The sequence below is a fragment of the Mobula birostris genome, chromosome 6 (genome assembly GCF_030028105.1).
Source record: "Mobula birostris isolate sMobBir1 chromosome 6, sMobBir1.hap1, whole genome shotgun sequence".
In the NCBI taxonomy this organism is placed as follows: domain Eukaryota; kingdom Metazoa; phylum Chordata; class Chondrichthyes; order Myliobatiformes; family Myliobatidae; genus Mobula; species Mobula birostris.
In genome coordinates, this window is record NC_092375.1 from 5,456,258 (window position 1) to 5,471,866 (window position 15,609).

Below are 15,609 nucleotides of genomic sequence, written 5' to 3' on the forward strand. Positions count from 1 at the left end.
ATCTAAGTGTGTTCGAGTGTACATAATGTTTCTAAATTTGTCATTATTATTATTTATTTTTTCTCATCTCAAGGTGGTAAAACCTGAGCCAAGCATGCTCATTTGTCAGTTGCTACGAACTTTTGGACTTTTCTAGTCGTGTTTATTATTGTGGCTTTCTGAAGGTTTATCTGGATATTCCTGTCTAGGTTTAATTGTTTAATGATATTATATCGTGTCTTTGGGGTATACATATTACTATTGGGACAATGTATACCTTGTTCATGTTCCACAGTCTTTCAATTTCCTCTTTTAATTCAGGACATTTCTGGTGTTTTTCACTTATTGATATCGCTATTATATCTGGATGGTTATTATGGATTACCTTATCTGTAATTACTATTATTGTTGTCTATTTGCACAGATTGCCTTCTTCTGCACATTTGTTTATTTGAAAGTCTTTTTGTGTAGTTTTTCATTGACTTTATTGTATTTCTTTGATCTGCTGTGAATACCCACAAGAAAATTAGTGGGATTGAGTTTAAGAGCTGAGAGGTAATGTTACAGCTTTATAGGACCCTGGTCAGACCCCACTTGGAGTACTTTGCTCAGTTCTGGTCAACTCACTACAGGAAACTATAGAAAGGGTGCAGAGGAGATTTACAAGGATGTTGCCTGGATTGGGAAGCATGCCTTATGAGAATAGGTTGTGTGAACTTGGCCTTTTCTCCTTGGAGCGACGGAGGATGAGAGGTGACCTGATAGAGGTGTATAAGATGATGAGAGGCATTGATCGTGTGGACAGTCAGAGGCTTTTCCCCAGGGCTGAAATGGCTAACACGAGAGGGCACAGTTTTAAGGTGCTTGGAAGTAGGTACAGAGGGGATGTCAGGTGTAAGTTTTTTACACAGAGAGTGGTGAGTGCGTGGAATGGGCTGCCAGCGACGGTGGTGGAGGTGGATACAGTAGGGTCTTTTAAGAGTCTCCTGGATAGGTACATGAAGCTTAGAAAAATGGAGGGCAATGGGTAAGCCTAGGTAATTTCTAAAATAAGTACATGTTTAGCATAGCATTGAGGGCCGAATGGCCTGTATTGTGCTGTAAGTTTTCTATGTTTCTATGTTTCTATAATCAACCTCAGGGTTTTGCGTGGTGACATATACGTACTTTGGTCATAAACTTACTTTGAATTTTGAGCCTGTAACACACTTCCAGATACCAGTTATTCTACCTACAACCAACATCTTCGCACCCTTCCAGATAACTTGATTTGATTCCAGTCTATAACTCACGCCCAGGGCTCTGGAAACAGTTGACCATGTCTGCATGCTTTTATGCATTGATTTGCTGCCACATGAGTGGCTGATTAGATAGTTGCATTAACGAGCAGCTATACCTAATAAAGTGGCTACTGAGTGTATATTCCATGTACAAACTTCAGAACCTCTTGATCAAATTCCAGCCTATAAATCAAACCCGAGTCTCTATTATTCTATATATAAGCCAAACTCCAAACCTCTGGGTCAGATTCCCCCATGGCTATCTGTTATTCTCTGAATAAACCCCAGTGTAATTAGATTCTCATTTTGTATCTCACAGGTTTCTGTTATCCTGTATATCAGCTCTCCTCTGAACCCTTTGATTGGTCTCTAGCCTGTAAGTCATGTCTGGATTTCTGTTACACAATAGATAAACCTTACTGACCTCTTGATCAGATTGCAAGCTAGTACTCACTACAGGCTATCTCTTATTCTATATATAATCTTTTGAAACCTTCAAATACGTACAGAGAATTGATGGATCAAGAAACAGAAAGCAGACTGCGTGAACTCTCATTGATAAGTACAATGGAAAAGAGTTTGCAACAATTAACAAGTCTCTTCCGGATTGAGACAGGTGAAGTTGTGGGCTCAGTGGTGAACTCCTGCTTCTGGTTTTTATATTGTGGGATTAGATTTTTCCCTAAATAGAGACATACAGATAAAGAGTAAATGATAGACAAAGGGATTCTGTGGAGATTCTTCATTCCTGATGAAGGGTCTTCGCAATCAGAATCAGGTTTATTATCACTGGCATGTGACGTGAAATTTGTTAACTTAGCAGCAGCAGTTCAATGCAATACATAATCTAGCAGAGAGAGGGAAAAAAATAAATAAATAAGTAAATCTTATTCAGTATTCTTTATACTGAATACGTATATTGAATAGATTAAAAATCGTGCAAAATCAGAAATACTATATATTTAGAAAAAGTGAGGTAGTGTTCAAGGATTCAATGTCTATTCAGGAATCGGATGGCAGAGGGGAAGAAGCTGTTCCTGAATCACTGAGTGTGTGCCTTCAGGCTTCTGTACCTCCTACCTGATGGTAACAGTGAGAAAAGGGCATGCCCTGGGTGCTGGAGGTCTTTAATAATGGACACTGCCATTCTGAGACACCACTCCCTAAAGATGTCCTGGGTACTTTGTAGGCTAGTGCCCAAGATGGAGCTGACTAGATTTACAACCTTCTGCAGCTTCTTCCGGGCCTGTGCAGTAGCCCCTCCATACCAGACAGTGATGCAGCCTGTCAGAATGCTCTCCACGGTACATCTATAGAAGTTTTTGAGTGTATTTGTTGACATGCCAAATCTCTTCAAACTGCTAATAAAGTATAGCCACTGTTTTGCCTTCTTTATAACTACATCAATATGTTGGGACTGAGTGAGATCCTCAGAGATCTTGACACCCAGGAACTTGAAACTGCTCACTCTCTCCACTTCTGATCCCTCTATGAGGATTGATATTCCTCTCCATAGATGCTGCCTGACCTGCTGAGTTCCTCCAGCATTTTGTGTGTGCTGCTCCAGAGATTCTACAGATGCTGAAAATCTTGAACAACACACACAAAATTGAAGAGCAGGGGTTCTTAGCCTGAGGTCACAGATCCCTTAGGTCCACGGCATAAAAAAGGTTCCAGAGGAACTAAGTGGGTCAGGCAGTGTCACTAGAAGGAAATGAATGTTTGATGTTTTGGGCCATGGCTCAGTATTGGTAAAGGGTTGTAGCCCGAATCATCCACTGTTCAATAGCTTCCACAGATGCTGCCCGGGTTCCTCCAACAGTTTGTGTGTGTTGCTGCAGAATAAATTAGCAACTCAAAGGCAGGATCTGTTTTCCCTGCACTGAAGCAGGCTGAGAAGAGACATGATACAGGTATATAAGATTATGAGATGCATAGTTAGGCAGCATCTATGGAGGAGAATAAAGAGTTGACGTTTGTGCTGAGACCCTTTGTTAAAGTTCAAAGTTCAAAGTAAACTTATTTGTCACCATATACAACCCTGAGATTTGTTTTCTTGTGGGCATACTCAGTAAATCCAAGAAACAGTACAGAATCAATGAAAGACAGGATGGACAAACAGCCAGTGTGCAAAAGACAGCAAGCTATGCAAATTCAAAAGAGAAAAAAATAATAATAACAAATAACTGGAAAATCATAATAACAAATATCAAGAGCATGCGATGAAGAGTTCTTGAAAGTGAGTCCGTAGGTCATAGGGAGAGTTCAGTGATGGGGGGTGGGTGAGTGAAGTTATCTTCACTGGTCTAAGGGCTTGATGGTTGAAGGGTAATAATTGTTTCTGAACCTGATGTTGTGAGTCCTGAAGCTCCTGTACCACCCTCCTGATGGCAACAGTGAGAAGAGAACATGGTCTGGATGGTGGGGGTCCTTGATGATGGATGTTGCTTTCCTGTAAGAACACTCTGTGTAGATATGCTCAGTGGTGGGCAGGGCTTTACCTGTGATGGTCTGGGCCGTATCCATTACTTTCCATTCAAGGCTGTTGGTGTTTCCATACCAGGCTGCAATACAGCCAGTCAATATACTCTCCAATCCACATAAGACTATAAGACAAATAAGATATAGGATCAGAATTAGGCCATTTAGCCCATCGAGACTTCTCCATCATTTCATCATGGCTGATCTATTTTACCACTCAGGCCTAATCTCCTGCCTTCCCCCCAGCCGCACCCCCCCCCCCGCCACCCGTATCCCTTCATGTCCTGACCAGTCAAGAATCTATCATTCTCTGCCTTGAATATACATAAAGACTTGGCCTCTACAGCTGCCTGCAGCAAAGAATTCCACAGATTCACCACTCTCTGGCTAAAGAAATTCCTCCTCATCTCTGTTTTAAAAGGACGCCCCCTGTTCAGAGGCTGTGTCCTCTGGTCTTATACTCTCCCATCATATTAAACATCCTCTCCACATTCACTCTGTTAAGGCCTTTCAACATTTGATTAGTTACAATGAGGTTGCCCTCTTATTCTTCTCAATTTCAGTGAACACAGGCCCTGAGCCATTCTACACCCTCCATACGACAAACCATTCAAAGCTAGAATCATTTTTGTGAACCTCCTTTGAACCATCTCCAGTTTCTAAGACTAGGGGCCCAAATCTGCTCATAATATAAAGCCTCAGCATTACATCCTTGCTTTTATATTCTAGTCTTTTGAAATGAATGTTAACATCACATTTGCCTTCCGCAACCTGCAAATTAACCTTTAGGGAATTCTGCACAAGGACTCCAAAATCCCTTTTCACCTCAGATTTTTGTATTTCCTCTCCATTTAGAAAATAGTCAACACTTTCATTTCTTTTACCACAGTGCATGACCATACACTTCCCGACACTGTATTCCATCTGCCATTTCTTTGTCCATTCTCCTAATCTGTCTAAGTCCTTCTGTAGCTTCCCTACTTCCTCAAAACTACATGCCCCTTCACCTGCAGTATCTTCATATTGCCTGCAAACTTTGTAACAAAGCCATCAATTCCATCATCCAAATAATTGACATAAAACGTAAAAAGAATTGGTCCCAACACTGACTCAGTGGAACACCACTAGTCACAGTAGCCAACCAGAAAAGGCTCCCTTTATCCCCACTCTTTGCCTTCTGCCAATCAGCCACTGCTTTATCCCTGCTGGAATCTTCCAAAGGCCTTCTGAAAATCCAAGTATACAACATTAGCTGATTCTCCTTTGTCTATCCTGCTTGTTATTTTGTCAAAGAATTCCAACAGATTTGTCAGGCAAGGTTTTGTCTTGAGGAAGGCATGCTGAATAAGTTTGCTTATAGAAGTTTGTCAAAGTTTTAGATGTCATGCTAAATCTCTGGTTACTCAATTAGTCAGCGTATCAAGGTTAAGGGGAGAAGACAGGAGAATGGCTTTGAGTGTGGCCATTTTATTAGGCATACCTGTACACCTGCTCATTAATTCAAATATCGAATCAGCCAATCACGTAGCAGCAACTTAATGCATAAACACATGCAGACGTGGTCAGTTGTTGTTCAGACCAAACATCAGAACAGGGAAGAGATGTGATTTAAGTGACTGTGATGGTGGAATGATTGTTGGTGCCAGATGGGGTGGTTTGAGTATCTCAGAAACTGCTGACCTCCTGGGATTTTCATGCACAGCAAGCTCTAGAGTTTACAGAGAATAGTGTGAAAAACAAAAAAAACATCCAGTGAGCAGTGGTCCTGTGGGCAAAAATGCCTTGTTAATGAGAGAGGTCAAAGGAGAATAACAAGGCATTTTCAAGCATATAGTAAAGCGACAGTAACTCAAATAACTTTGTGTAGTGATGTGTAGAAGGGCATCTCTGAATGCACAACACATCAAACTTTGAAGTGGATGGGCTACAGCAAGAGAAGACCACACGGATCCCATTCCTGTACCTGATAAAATGGCCACCAAGTGTAAATCAGGCATAACAGAATGGCGGAGCAGACTAGATGGGCCAAATGGCCTAATTCCTATGCCTCATGGTCTTTTGGTTCCCAACCCGCCTGTTATTAGAAAGGCGTTCGCCTCGTTTACTTTGCTAACCCCTCCCCCCCCATTGTGAACCAATTAATTCTCATGCTCTGTGTATCAGTTGCTACATGTTGGTGCAGAAATCAAAGTATAGACAGGGGTTAGGGTGTGGAGCTGAGAGAGGGCTCGGGGTTGGGGGGTGGGGAGACGGTGGCGGAGTGACAGAGGGAATGAAGGGAAAAGGGGGCATTAAGCTAAGTACTGCCTGAGGGATTTCTTACTGTCATTATTTTTGCAGTTGACAAAGTGTGAGTGATAATGATTTTTATTGATTTATTGAGATACAGCACAGAATAGGCAGAAAGTGAAAGTCAAAAATGGAAACTAAAAATGCAAACCTTCATCAGACTCGGAGAAAGAAGATAGTTATCAGATGTTGTGATGTATCTACATGATTATTGATTTGGAGATACAGCTTGAAATAGACCTTTTCGGTCTTTTGGGTACCAACCCCCCCCCAGCAGCCCACCGATTTAATCACAGGACAGTTTACATTGGCCATTTAACCTACTAACTGGTGTGTCTTTGGACTGTGAGAGGAAACTGGAGCATCCTGAGGCAACCCAGGCGGCGGCAGGAAGGCAATGATGGTGAAGGACAATTTAGAAAATGTGCAGCAGAGGAACATAGAACACTACAGTGTGACCACAATTCCAACTGTAAGCAATTAGCGTAATGCTATTACAGTGCTATTACACTGCTGTTACACTGCTATTACACTGCTATTACAGTGCTATTACACTGCTGTTACACTGCTATTACACTGCCAGTGACCCATTGCTCTCCCCATGATCACTTAGGTTTCTTCCAGGTGCTCCGGTTTCCCCCAACGTTCCAAATTTGTACGGTGAGTAGTGATGCACGCTACGTTGGTTCTGGAAGTATGGCGACACTTGCAGGCTGCCCCCCTCTTACTGTGTTGGTCGTTGACGCAAACAATGCGTTTCACTTTGTGTTTTGATGTTTCGATGTACATATGACTAATGAAGCTAACCTTTTGCCTTTTCATCATAGGGAGGATGTGGAAGCTTTAGAGAGGGTGCAGAGGAGGTTGACCGGGATGCTATCTGGATTAGAGAACATGTCTTATGTGGATAGATTCAAGATCAAGATTCAAGGTTGTTTAATGTAATTTACAGTACACAAGTATAAAGAAGAACAAAATAATTGTTATTCCTTGTTGAGTCTTTATGATTCAATGAGCACAAAAAAAACATAAAGAGCACAATAATAATAAAAAAACACAATAAATATAAATACATAAGATAGATTACTTATGTTGATTGTATATCCATAAAGTGACATCCAGGAGTGTCTGTACACAGGGTGACTGACAGGAAATGATATAGTGGTAGTTGGGAGCATGGAGGGGTGGGTTAGTGGGGAAAGTTACTGCTTGGGGAAAGTAACTGGTTTTGAGTCTGGTGATTTTGGTGTGGATGCTACGTAGCCTCCTCCCTGATGGGAGTGGGACAAACAGTCCATGAGCAGGGTGGGTGGGATCCTTTATGATGTTTCTGGCCCTCTTCCAACACCTTTCTGTATACATGTCCTTGATGGAGGGTAGGCTGGTGCCAGTGATGTGTTGGGCAGTTTTGACCACCCTTTGTTGAGCCTTTCTGTCCGCCACAGTGCAGTTTCCGTACCAAACGGTGATGCAGCTTGTTAGGATGCTCTCTACTGCACATCTGTAGAATGATGTGAGTATAGATGTGCAAAGTCCAGCTCTCTTCAGCCTCCTCAGAAAGTAGAAGCATTGGTGAGCTTTTTGATGTGTTCTGGGACCATGAGAGATTGTGCGAGATATGTACTCTTAGGAGTTTAAAGATAGGTTAAGCTAGTTAGGGCTTTTCTCTTTAGAGTGAAGGAGGATGAGAGACAACTTGATAGAGGTGTACAAGACATAGATCGAGTGGACAGCCGGAGACTTTTCCCCATGGTGGGAATGGCTAATATCAGGGAGTATCATTTTCAGGTAACACACAAAATGCTGGAGGAACTCAGAAGGTCAGGCAGCATCTATAGAAAAGAGTACAGTCGATGTTTCAGGCTGAGACCCTTCAGCAGGTGATTGGAGGAAAAGTATGGGGAGATGTCAGAGGTAAGTTTTTCACACAAAGAGTGGTGGGTGTGTGGAACGTGTAGCCAGGGGTGGTGGGAGGGGCAGATACATTAGGGACATATAAGTGACTCTAGATAGGCATACATTTGAAAGAAAAATGGAGGCCTATGTGAGCAAGGAGGGTTAGATTGATCTTAGAGTAGATTAAAATGTCAGCATAATATCAAGGGCCGAAGAGCCAGTACTGTGCTGTACTATTCAATGTTCCTTAGTTGGACTAATGTAAATGTTGTTCATTCAGTCCTATCTTCCGTCATCATCAAGTGTTGCTGAGCAATATGAATGGTGTTACAAACACAAGCAAGCCTGCAGGTACTGGAAATCCAGTGCAACACACAGAAAATGCTGGAGGAACTCAGCCAGTCAGGCAGCATCTATGGAGGGGAGTGAATAAACCGCTGACGTTTCAGGGCAAGACCCTTCTTCAGGGCAGTGTTAATTGCCCTGTGTTGCCCACAGACTCGTGTCCATCACTCAGTCTGTTGTGGGCTTCAAAGAAAATCAGACTCATTGCTGCACCCTCTCAGGCAAGGAACCAATCAGTAACAACAGCAAAATGTGCCTGAACATCTTCCAGACACTTAATAGACTGGTCCTTAAAAATTTAATTGAAAGACAGGGAATATCCTGAAGAAATAAGTGACATGGTTAAGACCCAGAGTACTGAGTAATACATATTTTACGACACAGCCATATAAAACCTGATAACCACATTAAAAATCTCATGAGCTCATCAATATTTAAAGAACACTAAAACACCGCTGTGGATGCACTTGGAGCTTTACATCCAGTCTAGCTAAAATGTGTTGACATTTCTTTTAATGAATAACTAGCTCCTTGTTAGTTTTAATGATTGATTCGATGCTGCATATAAATTCATTACCTCCCGAATCTCATTGAACCTGCCTCTCCATTCCAACACCTTATTCCTCTCCCTGTGAAGAAATTGTCAAACATTAAGCCGAGTTTCCATTGTGGAACAACAATGTGAAGTTCAAGAGATCCTGAAGATGCTGGAAAACTTGAGCAGGTGCAAGGCAGACCAGAGGTAGAGGGAGAGAGGGGTGACAGGGGATATATCACAGCTAAGAAAGTTCCCTGACGCCTCTACTTCCTCAGGAGGTTATAGAAATTTGGCACGTCTCCACAGACTCTCACCAATTTTTATCATTACACCATGGAAAATCCTGCCATCAGACTCAGGACTCACACCACCAGAACAGTTACTACCCCTCAACCATCAGGCTCTTGAACAACAGGGCATAACTATGCTTGCAACATCGTTGAGATGTTCCACAACCAACGATCTCACTTTAAGGACTCTTTATTTCTCATTATTTATATTTGCATTTGCACACTTTCTTCTCTTCTGCATTCTACTTGATCTTTCATTGAACTTGTTGTAGTTACTATTCTATAGACTTGCAGAGTATGCTCAGAAGAAAATGAATCTCAGGGTTGTATATGGTGACATATACTGTACGTGCTTTGATTAACATTTACTTTGAACTTTAGAAAGCATTCTGTCTGGGTGCATAATGGCTTGGTATGGCAACTGCTCTGCGTGTGACTGCAACAAACTGCAGAGGGGATGTGGACATCACAGGAACCAGCCTCCCCTCCCTGGACTCTGTCTACACTTCTCACTGCCTCAGTAGAGCAGCCGACATAATTAAAGTTCCCATCCACTCCAGACATTATCTCTTCTCCCCGCTCCCATCAGGCAGAAGTTTCAAAACCCTGAAAGCACGTATCACCAGGCTTGAGGACAGCTTCAGTGCCACTGTTATCAGTCTATTGACCAGTTCCCTAGTATGATAAAAAGGATGATGGCCCCACAATCTACCATGTTATGATCTTGCACCTTATTACTTATCTACACTGCACTTTCTCTGTAACATTAAGACTTTATTCTGCATTCTGATGTTGGATTATGAGGTGATTGGTGGTGAGGAAGGGTGTGAGAAGCCAGGTAGGGGAGGTAAGTGAGGGTTGAGTTGGCATTCTGAGGTGATTGGTGGTGAGGAAGGGTGTGAGATGCCAGATAGGGGAGGTAAGTGAGGGTTGAGTTGGCATTCTGAGGTGATTGGTGGAGTGAGGAAGGGTGTGAGATGCCAGATAGGGGAAGTAAACGAGAGTTGAGTTGGCATTCTGAGGTGATTGGTGGAGTGAGGAAGGGTATGAGAAGCCAGGTAGGGGAAGTAAGCAAGGGTTGAGGTGACTGATAGTGTGGAAGGGTGTGAGAAGCCAGGCAAGGCAGGTAAGTGAGGGTTGAGTTGGCATTCTGTGGTGACTGATGGTGTGAAAGGGTGTGAGAAGCCAGAAAGGGAAGGTAAGTGAGGGTTGATTTGGGAGGCTGCTGCTCAGTTCATAGTTCATGCTCCTTCTGGGTTGTGACATTCTGTGTATGTTCAAATAATTTTTAATCCTGCTGAGGGTTTCAGACTTGCTGGCTGAAAAAATATTACGTTAATTCCCTGACTAACAAATACCTTAACCCTCTGACATTTGGCTGCTGGTTTCCGTACTAAAGAGTCTTGAAGAAGGGTCTCGACTGTTTATTCCTTTCCACAGATGCTGCCTGGCCTGCTGAGTTCCTCCAGCATTTTGTGTGTTTTGCTCCAGATTTCCAGCATCTGCAGATTTTCTCGGGTTTATAAGGAACCATATTTTTTTGTTTTTTTTGTTTTTTACTTTGAACTTTGACATTTTTAATTAGAAATAAAATGAAGAACAAACCTTACAGCAAAGTAGAAGCCTTTTGGATTGAGATGTTGTTACAACTCCTCAACCTACTCTAAGATCAATTGGGCCTTTCCCTCCTACATAACCGTCCATTTTTCTATCACCCACTGCCCCCAATACATCAGCCTCTATCACCATCCTGGGCAGGGCATTCTACGCATTCTCTATTCTCTGTTAAAACAATTGCCCTTGGCATCTCCGTACAGTATTGTAACAGGTCCTTCTGGCCCAACGAGTGCATGCTCCCCAATTGCACCCATGTAAGCAATTGACTTTTAGAATGTGTTTGTCTTTAGAATGTGGAGAAAACTCACGTGGTCAAAGGGATCAGGTAGAAACTCCTTACACACATGCATTTTGACCCTTCCCCATTTTATGCACAGTCCCTTCACCTACTTTATTTAAGAGGAAGGCCAATCCAGTTTGGCTTAAGTTCTCTGCAGTAGAGCAATTTGCCAGCCCTGAACATCGGCACTCTTTGGAACTTGATGTTGGATGAAGATGGAGCCCAGAGCAGGGTCGGGATCTCTCTGGAAGGAGCTTTCGAGGGTCCCTTCACTTCAGATGCCTTTCACAACGGATTAACATTTGCAAAGCTGCCTTCCCCTCCTGTCACTCATGCTGCATCTGTGTGTCCTTTTGATCCGTCCAAGGACGCGTTGTGTCTTCGAGTGTGGAGAAAGCTGATTAGACAGAGAGTTGGAATGGGCAGGAGAAGCTATTCACCGCCTGTCAAGTCAGCTGTCTTCATTCCAGTGGGATGGTACTAAAATTGGAGAGGATTTGCAGATTTAATTATCCGGGCTTCTCTCCTTATCTTCAATCACCCACACAGGAAAGCACAAAACTTTATTAATTAATTTATTTAGAGATTCAGCATGGAATAGGCCCTTTTGATCTTTGAGCTGCGTCGCCAACAACCCACAAATTTAACCCTAGACTAATCTCAGGTCAGTTTACAATGAGTAATTAATCTATTAACCGGTGCATCTTTGGACTGTGGGAGGAAACTGGAGCACCCGGACACGGTCATGAGGAGGACGTACAGACTCCTTACAGATGACGTCAGAATAGAATTTGGAGCTCCAATGCCCCGAGCTGTAATAGCGTTGAGCTGACTGCTACAAAATAGAACAACAGGAGGACAGCACGAGGGAGGGTTTTAAATCCTCCTGAACTGTTAAGGTTACCTTTATTTGTCACATTTACATTGAAGTATCAAAACACACAGTGAAACACGTCGTTTAGAACATAGCACATAGACCATTTCAGCAGTATCCCTCTTGCACCCCCCCCCCCACCTCCCCAAAGACAAGCCTTCAAACCTTCCCCTTTGCTGAAGTTTCTGGTCACTGGTGCCAGCACCTCAGCATCGTGCTTTGTTCGACCTTCGGGAATGGCTTCTTCCCCTCCACCGTCAGATTTCTGAATGGTCCATCAACCTCACTATTTGTACTGATTTTGCTCTTCTTATTTATTTCACATATTTCTCATTGCAAATTACAGCATTGGACTAGACTGCTGTTGCTAAACAGCAATTCTCAATTCTACTTCCCATTCCCATTCCCATATGTCAGTCCATGGCCTCCTCTGCTGCCACAATGAGGCCACACTCAGGCTGGAGGAGCAACGCTTTATACACCTTCTGGGTAGCCTCCCACCTGATGGCATGAACACCAATTTCTTAAACTTCTGGTAATCTCCTCATCATTCTCTGTTCCTGTTTCCCTCCCTCACCTTATCTCCTCAACTGCTCATCACCTCCCTCTGGTTCTCCTCCTCTTTCCCTGTCTTCTATCCTCTCCAGCCCTTTATCTCTTACAGCAATCAGCTTCCCAGCTCTTTACTTCACCCCCTTCTCCTCTCCTAGTGTCACCTATCACCTCGTACTTCTTCCTCCCCTCCCCCCACCTTCTTATTCTGACTTCTCTCCTTCCTTCCTGTCCTGATGAAGGGTCTTGGCCTGAAATGTTGACTGTTCACTCTTTTCCACACATGCTCCCTGACCTATTGAGTTCCACCAGCAGTTTGTGTATACGTTGCTCTGGATTTCTTACATCTGCAGAATCTCTTGTGTTTATAACAAACCTGATTCTTATTCTGTACGTGATATATAAGCACACTGTTGTAGATCTGTAGACTAATACAGAAAGAAATGAACCCCTCGGCCCACCTCTTCCATGCCGACCACCATGAAGTCTATGCTAATCCCATCTAACTGTATTAGGTCTTCATCCTTGGCTGTTTGTAATCGTGAACCAGTTGGGTCACAGGGCATGTTTCTGTGCTCTGGTACTGTGTGACACTATCCCATGCACCACCAGTCTACCGACAATGCCACTCAGAGACTTGGGCTATATTATTTAATAGTGAATGTCTGTTTCTCTGCTATCATAACCAGCGTTTCCTCTGAGCTGTGCGGCTGTGTGGCTGCACAGTAACTGAAATGCTCCCACGCACGTAGCCCTGTGGCTACGCCGTTGGAATTGTCTTTTACAGAACATTTTATTAAAGTGCCGCCCAGCTTGCAGGCTAGGTAAAAGTTTCCAGTTCGGAGCGATGGAGGGAACATTGATATATGTGTTTCTTCACTCAGAGGGTGGTAACAATGTGGAAAGAGCAGTCAACGCAAGTTGTTCATGTGAGCTTGATTTCAACCTTTAAGAGAAGTTTGTGTAGATACATTGATGGAAGGCTATGGTCCCAGTGCTGGTCGATGGGAATAGGCAGATTAAATGGCTCGGCATGAACTGGATGGGCTGAAGGGCCTGTTTCTGTGCTGGATTTCTGTATAACTCTGTATGCTATATGTACTATGCGCTGTGTGTGTGTCAGTTGGTACTGTGTTTTGCCCCTTGGCACCAGAAGAACGCTGCTTCATTTGGCTGTATTCGTGTGTATGGTTGAATGACAATTAAACTTGAACTTGAAGTCAGGGGCCAAATGCCCTTTAAGTGTTGTGGTTGTACCTGTGTCTACACTTGCTCTAAACCTAACCCTAAACTCTCTCTACACTCACTCTGGCAGCTCATTCCATATATTGGTCACCACCCTCTGTGTGAAAAACGTAACCCTCCCACCAAAAAATGAATTTGCTTTTATCCCCTCTCACCTCAAGCCTCAGCCCTCTAGGTTTACACTCTCCCACCCTGGAAAAAGTTTGTGACCATCTCCAGGCGTCACCCTCCCCACTGTCTAGGACATCCTCAAAAAGGCGATGCGTCAAGAAAGCAGCACCCATCACCTCTTCTCATTGCTACCATCAGGGAGGAGGTACAGGAGCCTGAAGACACACACTCAACATTTTAGAAACTGTTTTTTCCCCTCCGCCACCGGACTTTTGAATAGTCCATGAACACCACCTCACTATTTTGCTTTCTTTTTGCACAATTTATGTATTTTTAATAATATTTCTTTTAGTAATTTATAGTAATTTTTATGTATTGCACTCTACTGCTGCCACAAAACAATGCATTTTATTGTGTATGTCAGTGATAAATAAATCTGATTCAGTTTCTCATTCCATAAGAACATAAGGCATAGAAACAGAAATAGGCCATTTGGCCCATCAAGCCTGCTCCACTATTCCATCACGGCTGATTTATTTTCCTCTCAACCCTATTCTCTTGCCTTCTCCCTTTGTTGCGAGGACAGTCCTGTCGGTGCCCCTCTTACTCTTATAAATCTCTGTAAGGTCACCTCTCCGTCTCCCACGTTGCTGTGTGAATAAAGGCAGCCTGTCCAATCCCTCTTTCGAAGTGAAGTAATTCTGGTTTTCATGTCCCAATTTATCATGTTTAAGCAGAGTTCAGATGATGGACAACACCTCTCCCTCCCAGAAGCAGTTTTGTGCAGTCATACATAACAATCAAAACGATGATGGAAAGCTCTCCACAGGAGCTGAAATGGTGCTCGATCAAGTATTTGCTGGCTTACCTGCTGGACTGTTATTGCCAAAGTCACTCTTTACCAACCTCCAGCTGTCCGTGGTCACCTCGTTTTCTCCCAGGCAGATTGTGGTGTGCCAGGGTACCACGGCAGCACAAGTTGCTATAACAGGGACAGAGAGAGCGAGAATGACAGAGACACGAGGGAGGGCAATATCACTTCCCTGAGTAAGAAGGCACAGCAGCACCTCCACTTACTAAGGATATTGAGGCAAATAAGACTCCCCCTCCTCACCACCATCCATCTTAACTCTGTTTAACAGGAGCACCATTGAGAGCATCCTGACAAGTTGCATCTCCATCTGGTGTGGGAGCAGCCGAGCATCAGACTGGAAGTGCCCAGGAAGGACTGTGAGAACAGCTGAGAGGATCATAGGGGTCTCCCTACCATCCATTGGGGACATTTATCAGGAGCACGGCATACGCAGGGCCCTTAGTATTATCAAGGAACCCCACTCATCCATCCAGAATCCTCTATAACTTTTTACATCAGTCAGGAGACTCTGATGCATTAAGATGAGAAAGGTCAGGATGGGAAGCATTTTCTTCCATTAGGCTATTAGGCTTCTGAACTCCCTGCCGCATCACATTCAAAATGTCACTGGTTAATCTGTTCTGTACCCTACAATATTTAATTGATGCACATTATTTATGCATAATTAATTTGTAGGTTTTGTTCTTACTTTGCAAAATTTTGTGTGTTATGTGTACCACTGTGCTTTACACCCTGGTTTGGAGAAACGTCTCGTTTGACAGTATACATGAAAATAGTTAAATGACAATAAACTTGACTTGACTAATGTCATTCTGGAGCAACACGCAAGACGCTGAAGGAACTCAGCAGGTCAGGCAGCATCTCTGCAGGGAAAAGGACAGTCGACATTTCAGGTTGAAACTCCAAATGAGAATTATTCTGGTTGGCAGCCTGTGATGAATGGTGTTCCGCTGGGGTC